We start from the raw sequence: 7,915 nt of genomic DNA, 5'->3' as shown, positions 1-7,915 counted from the left end.
CGTTGGAGAACAAAAAGGAGCTACAAGTCCTTCCTGCCTGCGGGGGCCGGCCCCGCCGAGACACAAACACACACAAACTCATCGGGAATATATTTGCAGCTGCGAAGGATGTGCACAGATACAAGCACCAAGAGAACTTATCTACACGTACCTGTTCAACTCAACTAAAGAGATACATGGGAATGAGTTAGCTTCCACATCTATGATAACCAGAAGCTCACTTTCTTGTCTTATCCTTGAGGTAATGAGGCAGCCCAGAATGGTCTGTATCTCCTTGTCCCTACAAACCATGATGTGCTGCTACATCTCCTCAAAGCCCACTGAATGTTGACATTCCAAATGGTATTTTGAATATATATATATTTTTTTTAAAACCATGACATAAGGTACTGAAGAACACTCTACAATGAAGACATTTAACGTGCATGCATTACCACCACGGGACATTTTTTTTTTTTTCTTCGTGGGTGCTATCAGAAAGTCTGTAACTATAAGAGAACAAGCAGTTACACAGTGCAAACAAACCAGTTTCAGAAACAAAATCAGAAATTAACTGTTCCCCCACCCCCAAAGCATACTTCGTAGTTGGGTACCACCAAATCTACACTTTCAGATCTAGCAGATCTGCTGCTTTTGCTACTGTAAAGAGTCTGCAGACCTTCCTGGCCTGTCCAGGTGGTCTGTGGGGAAATGTTACCTTGTACTTTCCTCTTAAGGGCTGTTGAACATCAAGGATTTTCCAGGAGTTGCAACGATAATACTTCAGATAAATAAATCCAGATTCCAACAGTTCAAACCCGTTAAGTTTTCCTTAAAATATTTTTATTCAGTTCATTATGACTTTTGAGAAATCTAAAAAGAAAAACCCACTTGTTTAAGGACTAGATTATGCTCACTTACTGTTTGAATGGACAAATCTTATGCGACTAGAAATTAAAGATACTCTGGGACTTCACAGCCTGCCTTGCCTGTACCAGAAAAAGAAAATACCAGCGCAGGGCAGAAAGGAGAAAGGGGGCTGCGGCTCAGCAGCACGCGGCTGCCAGCGGCACTTGCACGCCAGCCTGCGAGGGCTGTGCAGATAGCCTGACATTTTTTGTGTTTCCTTTTGACTTCCCCCCCCCCCCCCCCCCCCCAGTTATGTGACAACTTCCTTCAATTCATTTTCTTAAAAAGCAGCATCACATAAAAAAAATGAACAATGTCAGAAATGACGCCATTAGTTCGAATGCTTGTGCCGTCCCCTCGCGCTAAACACGCCGCTTAGCCGAGTTCCAGTTTGTCCTCCTCCTAGTCCCTGCCTGTTTAACAAACTTAAAAATAGGAATTTCAAAAGCTCTTGTGACCTGTGCCAAATCATTGCAAATTTTAAATCAAATATTTGCCAACAAAAAAGTTTGGGGTTGTTTTTTTTGGGTTTGTTTTTTTTTTTTTTTTTTTACTTCGGTGCCCTCAATACCGATAGCACCAGGTCCAACTCTCGAACGAGCAACTGCTACTTAGTGCAAAGCCAAGTACCCAGGGAAAGTTAAACCTGTACAAGCTAAAACAAAACAACCCCCCTGCATAATTTTACCATTTTTTCTCTAACAATGTTTTACTGGATTGTACCTACGTAGTTTTATTTCTTTGATCTCTTCAAGTGACTCAAAAAAAAAAAAAAACCAAAACCCTCCAAAATGCCAGCTGCAACCAAGCTCAGCTCTAGAATCCATTTTGATCGCGGTTGAGGTTCATGTTTAATGCGTGTTTGTATTTGTAGCTCTATCTAAAAAAATTCCCCAGTCTTTAGCCTAGTTTGACAGGGGGGTAAGAGCTCTCTTTAGCCGGGAGGACTTTCCAAAGCGCGGGTTCAACGCACGCCACCAGCCTACTCTAGCACAGAGAAAAATCAACATTCACACCGAGCGCCGGGCCAGTGGAAATTTGGGATAGGCGGTGAAATCGGTATCTGAGAAAACATGGGTGTTCACGGCATGACAGCAGAATTATTCTAGGCCGTCAAGCTCTACGTTTGAATCGTGTCATCTCGCGCTTTTAACTTCTTTCAAACTTAGTTTGTGCGCTTTGGATTCTCAAGGTGAAATCAGGAAGGCGGCAGCGGGGCAGGGTGATTTCCCTCGGGCCCCTCCCCGCAGCGGGAGAGGCGTCGCAGAGGAACCCCCACTTCTCCAGAGGGGAGCGGGGCGGAGGCGCGAGCTTACCTTCCCCACTCACCTCCCAGCGCGGGCGCCTGGGCTCCTCCCGCGCCGCCCGTCCCCGCGCACGAGGCGCTCGCCCTTGCGGCGGGAGCCTAGGGAGCAAAACACAGAAGGATTTACGAGGCGCTCGCAGAGCCATCACCCCCCTCTCCTCCAGGCATGCAGAAACCACAAAGGCTCGGGGGGGTGCGGTGTGCAAGCATTTTTAAAATTAGGGGGAAAACCAAAAAAAACAAACAAACAACAAAACCAAGTTTTCACCGCCAGACAAGGCAGACTGTGAAGCAGCACATGAAGAGCGACCGCGTCCCTCCCTCCCCCCCTGTTTCTCCCCGTTCCTGCAGCCGGGGCTACTGGCAGTGGTACCCCAGGTGCACTGGTGACCCCGAATCGTACCCCGGTGCTGTACAGCAAGGAGGGACGACACGGCTCCTGCCAGCCAAAACCAGGGGTGGGGGGAGTGGGAAAGCCACCGGGCACTACCAGGGTTGGCAGCAAGCCCCCCTCCCCTCCCTGAAGGGGTTAAAACAGCAGCAGCAAGAACCTATGGGTCTTGGCAGACCAGAAGCAAAGGGAACATCTTATTTCTGCTGATTGAGGTGATAAACCAGGGCTGGGATAAGCAGGGAAGAAGGCAGAGAGGCTATTTGGGGGGTTGGGGTTTTTGTGGTGGCACTGTTGGGCAATCAGCTGCTGGGGGGGCGGGGTGGAGGCAGCGTCCCAGGAGCACCCCAAACTTCGAGCAGCACCCCACCACGGCCAGAAAAAGGGGTGTGCCGCTGCACCGGTAGCCCCAAATATTAAGAGAACTGCCCCAAAAGCTCCAGCTCAATGCAAAAGGATTGCAAGAGCTCTTCTGCTGCCACTAGCTCCGCGCCTGCGGTGTGCACACCAGCTATTTCTAGCAATTGAGACTTCTACCTGTCATCTACGTAAGCCAGCCACCTACGGGGCTTTAATTAAATCCCCCAAATAACTGGGGAATTTGAACATGCAGAAATCTATTAATGTAGTTCATTAAACAATGCAACTTCTGCTTGCCAAAGTATATTGGGCAATTAAGTAAAAAGCACCCCCTCTGCCCCAAGCCCAAACACGCACAGAACCAAAACGAATTCACCCTGAAATACAGGGTTCCCTTAAAACACAACCTAGTCCCTCCTCGCTGACACTGTAACCAGAAAAAAAAGAAAAAAAAAGTGAAAAAGAGCGCCATGGGAAAGGAAAGGAAATAAATACAGGAGCCCATGACAGGGCAGATTTGCATACAGAGCCTTCACCGGCTCGCACACTTCAGGGCTAGGTAAGCTCAAAGACAATTAAATATCGAGCATTTCCTATATATATATATGTATATATAAAAAGCACAGGAAAAAAAACCCTGAGCTCTGCTATCGAATAGTTTTTCAGGAGACATGCACAAACAAATCCTGTAGTCATTGTTCTAATTTGAAAGAAGAATTAAAAAAAAAAAAAAAAAAAAAAAAAAAGGCATTTACTATTTTACAAAGAGACTAAAATAAATCATCTCGTTACAGCTGAAAGTCCCAGACATTAATTAGCAAGACACAATTACGGTAACAAAACGAAAATAAGGGGGCGAGTAGCACCACCGCAACACTTTGTATCTGCCTGGGTGTGAAGAAGAAAAAAAAAAAAAAAAAAAATCACACCACTTTCATTCCTTTGAACGATGAAATTCAAACAAAAGTCACGTATTAATATTTACAGATGTAGCTGGAATCGGGCCGGACGCTTGATCGACAACCAGCGAACGGTTCCAGCTACTCCGTTTCCGACGGGACTTGCCCCGCACGGCGCCTGGAGTGAAGCGAGGGCTGCGTGGGGAGAAACGACTGGTAAGGAGCACGAGCAGCCACGCGTGGGAACTGCCCACGGCCGAGCTACTTCCATTTGCAGGGGCACCCACGGCGCATCTCCCGGGGGCCAGAACATCGCGCCACGCGCCTTCAGCTGCCACTAAATAAATGCCTAAAACGCATTTTCTCCCCGCTCCCATGTCAAAGCTACGCGAGAGCGGATAGCTGCTCGTACGCTTTATTAAAAATATTTTTTCCCCCTCACCCAGAAAAAGGTCAGAGCGGCGCCGGCGCGTATTTCAGATAGCTACCAGCGTAGCAGCGCTGCGTTTTAATTTTAGCACGGCGTACCTTCCGCGCGTTAAACCACACGCTAACGTGCTCTTAGGTGGGGCAGAACACCCGAAACCAAGCTGCAGCTACAGGGGGCCAATTCCAATAAGGCAAAAAATTAATTCGTTAACTTTACTTAATTTGAAACTCGACCCCTGATATTGTTACCGGCAGGATCAGCTGTATTTATCGAGACGAGGCTGTTAATATGACGGAGAGCTCCTGGTGCTCGCCAAGGCCTGCGGGATAAGACTTCAACTTACAGTACTCCAGAAAACCCGTAAAATCCACAGTAAAATTCCAGGATCCACAGTTTTTTCTCAACACTGCTGAGGAGAAGAAAAGTATGATGCTTCTTGTTACTTCCATTTTTTTGCATTGTCATCTCATCCAGTTTTAAACAACAAGGGACAGATCTGGAAGCCCGATTCCTAAAAGTTTATTTGTTAAGAACAGAAGAGATAAAAAAAAAAAAAAAATTTTTTTTTGTCAGATGAACATTAATTCAAACCATAACAAGCACAGTCATTTATTTTACTTTTTTTTTTTTTTATATTTGGGTCAGTTCGCCTGAAGCATTACTTAAAGCTTCCCTCTTATATTTCATAAATGTTTATTGCATTAGCAGTTCAGTTTTACTGTATTTCCCACCAAAGTGGATTAACTAAATACAGACTTTCGCAGTTGATGGTGAGCAATGGAGTTCTTTGGGTTTCTTCAGAGCAGAAGACGATGAAACTTGGCAGATGGTCCCTCACCTACACACGTACACACATACAACACAAGCACAATTCTTTTTTGGGGGGGGGGGGGGGGGGGGGGGAAGGGGAAGCAATTCATGTTTTAACCTTGGAAAACTCGCTCTCCAAACACAAAAAAATCGTCTTTATATACCTGATGCAGGTGTGGGGAAAAATACGGTATTTAAGATCAAATAAAAAGGGAAAAAACCCACAGCACGGCCCGTGTTGCTCCCATCACCGCAGCAAAGCTGCGCTTGGAAGTCGGCCTTTGCCAGGATATTCAAATTTCCTGTACAAAGCAAGTAACCAGCAAAGGGGAGGGAAAAAAAAAAAAAAAAAAAGCAAAAAAAAAAGGCAAAAGCTGTATGCCAATTAAAAAAAAAAATTATTTCACCAATAATTTGTTGGTTATACTAGTATTTTTTTTTTTTAATGTATAAAACTGTTTTCTCATGCATGCCCGCTGTGGCAGTGGGTGCTGGGGCCGAGCGGGGGGGGCCGTGGGGGTGCGCAGGCCCGACGCCAGCGCCAAGTGGGGGCCGGCAGCCAGCGGGCTCCCCGGTTTTCTTTCAAAAAAAAAAAAAAAAAAAAGAGAGAAACGGGCAAGGAGAAAAAAAAAAAAAAACAACAAACCAACCCACAAAAAAACAACAAAACAACCCCGAGCCACACCTGCGGGGGGCGGGCGCGGCTCCCCGCGACGCCAAAAAAAAAAAACAAAAAACAAAAACAAAACATAAACCAAAAACATTTTTTTAAAAAAATTAATAATAAAAAGAAGTGTCCCGCGGAGGGGGGGGGGGAGGGGGAAGCCCTGCACCCACGTGGGAACCGTCCCACGGCGCGGGACACGCGTGGAGCTGGGGGGGGGGGAAGGCGCCTGCTCGCCGCTCCCGCCCTAACGGTCCGGCGGGGGGGGGGGGGGGGGGCACCGCCCCGCTCGTCGCTCCCCCCCCCCCTCCCGCTGTCACTGCCCGCTGCGTCACGGGCCGCCCCCCCCCCCCAAATCCCATCCCCCCTCCCCCCCACCCCCCCCCCCCCACCCGGGGCCGCCTTTGTGCGGGGCGGCGCCGCGCGGGCGGGGGGGGAGCTCTCGCTGCCTCCGCTCCCACCGCCCCCCCCCCCCCCCCGAAAAAAAAGTTTTTTTTTTTTTTTTAGAGTGTGTGTGTCCCCTCAAGTTTATCTCTGTGCCACCTCCCCACGCACGCACGCACACACACACTTCCACCCGGGGGAGCGGCGCGACCCCGCCCACGGCGGCGCAGGGGACCGCGCTGTGCCCCCCCCCCCCCGCAGCGCACCCCCCCCCCCCCCCCCCCCGCCGGGCCGGGCCGTCCCGCCCGCTGAGGGGAGAGGGAAAATTGGGGGGGGGTGAGGGGGGGGCACACGCTGTTGGCCCCCCGCGGCGCCCCGGCCCCGCCGCCCTGCCCGCCCTCCCTCCCTCCCTCCTCACCTCCGAGTCCACTCGAAAATGGCGCCGAAACCGAAAAAACTTCGCAAATTTCATTGTAGGCGGTTGCAAGGGCTGCTGGGAGCGGGGGCGGCGGCAGCACCGCCCGCCGGGGCGGGACGGGGATGGCCGCGGGGGCGGCCACGGGGCGGGGCGGCCGCGGCACGGCCCCACGCGCGACGGGACGGGACGGGACGGGACGGGACTGGGCGATGCTCCCGCCGGGAGCCGGGCGGGCGCCTCCCGGTAGCGGCCTCGGTGGGGGGGTGTGAGGGGGGGTGTGGTGTGGTGTGGGCACGGCACGGCGGGGGAGGAGGAGGAGGAGGAGGGATGGGGGCCACCCCCGTGGGCATGGTCCCGCGTGGGGCGTGGAGGTTGGATGCCGTTCGGGCCGGCGGCTCGCTTGCCGGGGGAGGTGGATCCACCTGCCCCCTGGCTCTGGTGCCGCGGCAGCCGAAAGCTGCAAATGAATAAAGAAAAAATGAAATTAAAAACATTTAAAAATCACAAGAGCGGCGCGGGATTGATGGGCAGCCTCAGCTTCGTGCAAACAGGCTCCTTCCACCGCCTCTTCCCTCCGTGGGAACCATTCAGATGATGCTTTTTTCACTCCTGGTCAAGGAAAAGTTGATTTCTTGTTCTCCAGCGTGGGGCTCTGCCTGTGCGCTGCACGGGGGATCAAAGTGGGGTTTATAATTGGGGGGGTTGCCCCCCACCCCCCACCTTTTTACTGTGATACTGGGCGTCTCCACAGACAGTGGGGTGGTGGGAGCAGGATTTTGGGTCCCGGGCGCGGGACGGCACCGTGACACGCTCGCAGGGAAGACGAGGGCTTCGGAGACGTGGTTTTCTCAATATTTTTTAACGTGAAAAGGCAGAGCTCGGTCACTGGTGCCGGCGGGAAGCCTGGCAAGCTGAGGCCGGCGGGAAGAGCGATGCTGGTCCCTTCCGAAGGGAGAACCCACATCTGGGGAGGTCAGAAACTTCCAGCTTTGTCGTCTCCATCGTTGGGAACAGGCAAAGGTGTGGAAGTCTTGTGTTGGCTTGGCAAATTCGTGATCTTCCTGTTGCAGTTTTTACTTCTACCCCCACCCCAAACAGCAAAAAAACCCCCCAAACCCTGTTGCTAAATAATTGCTCTGTTCTCACAGGTGAGCAGTGAAGCTCAATTAATTCTGCTTTGTGAAGCGCTTCTGATCCTCCGATGGAAACATGTAAGGGCAAAACACTATTATTTTGCAACTTGCGACGGCTGATAAGAGCGGTGAAAATGGAAAAAGTCTTACCACTGAAGGGTATTACAGCCCTGCACTTTTTCCACTGGAGATCTTAGAAACTAGCTGATGGCTGCTGCTTTTCATTTAGAAG

The 7,915-nt window shown here is 50.8% G+C and overlaps 1 long non-coding RNA gene across 1 annotated transcript; it reads right to left on the bottom strand.

The window, feature by feature from the left end:
* Positions 1–340: 340 nt before the first annotated feature.
* On the bottom strand, positions 341–6,630 carry LOC116961788. Its single transcript, XR_004407154.2, has 3 exons — positions 6,551–6,630; positions 4,618–4,785; positions 341–2,293 (listed from the first exon to the last, which is right to left on the bottom strand). It is a non-coding gene; the product is annotated as an uncharacterized LOC116961788 (long non-coding RNA).
* Between the last annotated feature and the right edge of the window lie 1,285 nt (positions 6,631–7,915).

The sequence above is a fragment of the Tyto alba genome, unplaced genomic scaffold, assembly GCF_018691265.1.
Source record: "Tyto alba isolate M040663 unplaced genomic scaffold, T.alba_DEE_v4.0 Super-Scaffold_5, whole genome shotgun sequence".
In the NCBI taxonomy this organism is placed as follows: domain Eukaryota; kingdom Metazoa; phylum Chordata; class Aves; order Strigiformes; family Tytonidae; genus Tyto; species Tyto alba.
Note: the sequence above shows the minus strand (reverse complement) of the source record. Positions and strands in the feature narration are given on the sequence as shown.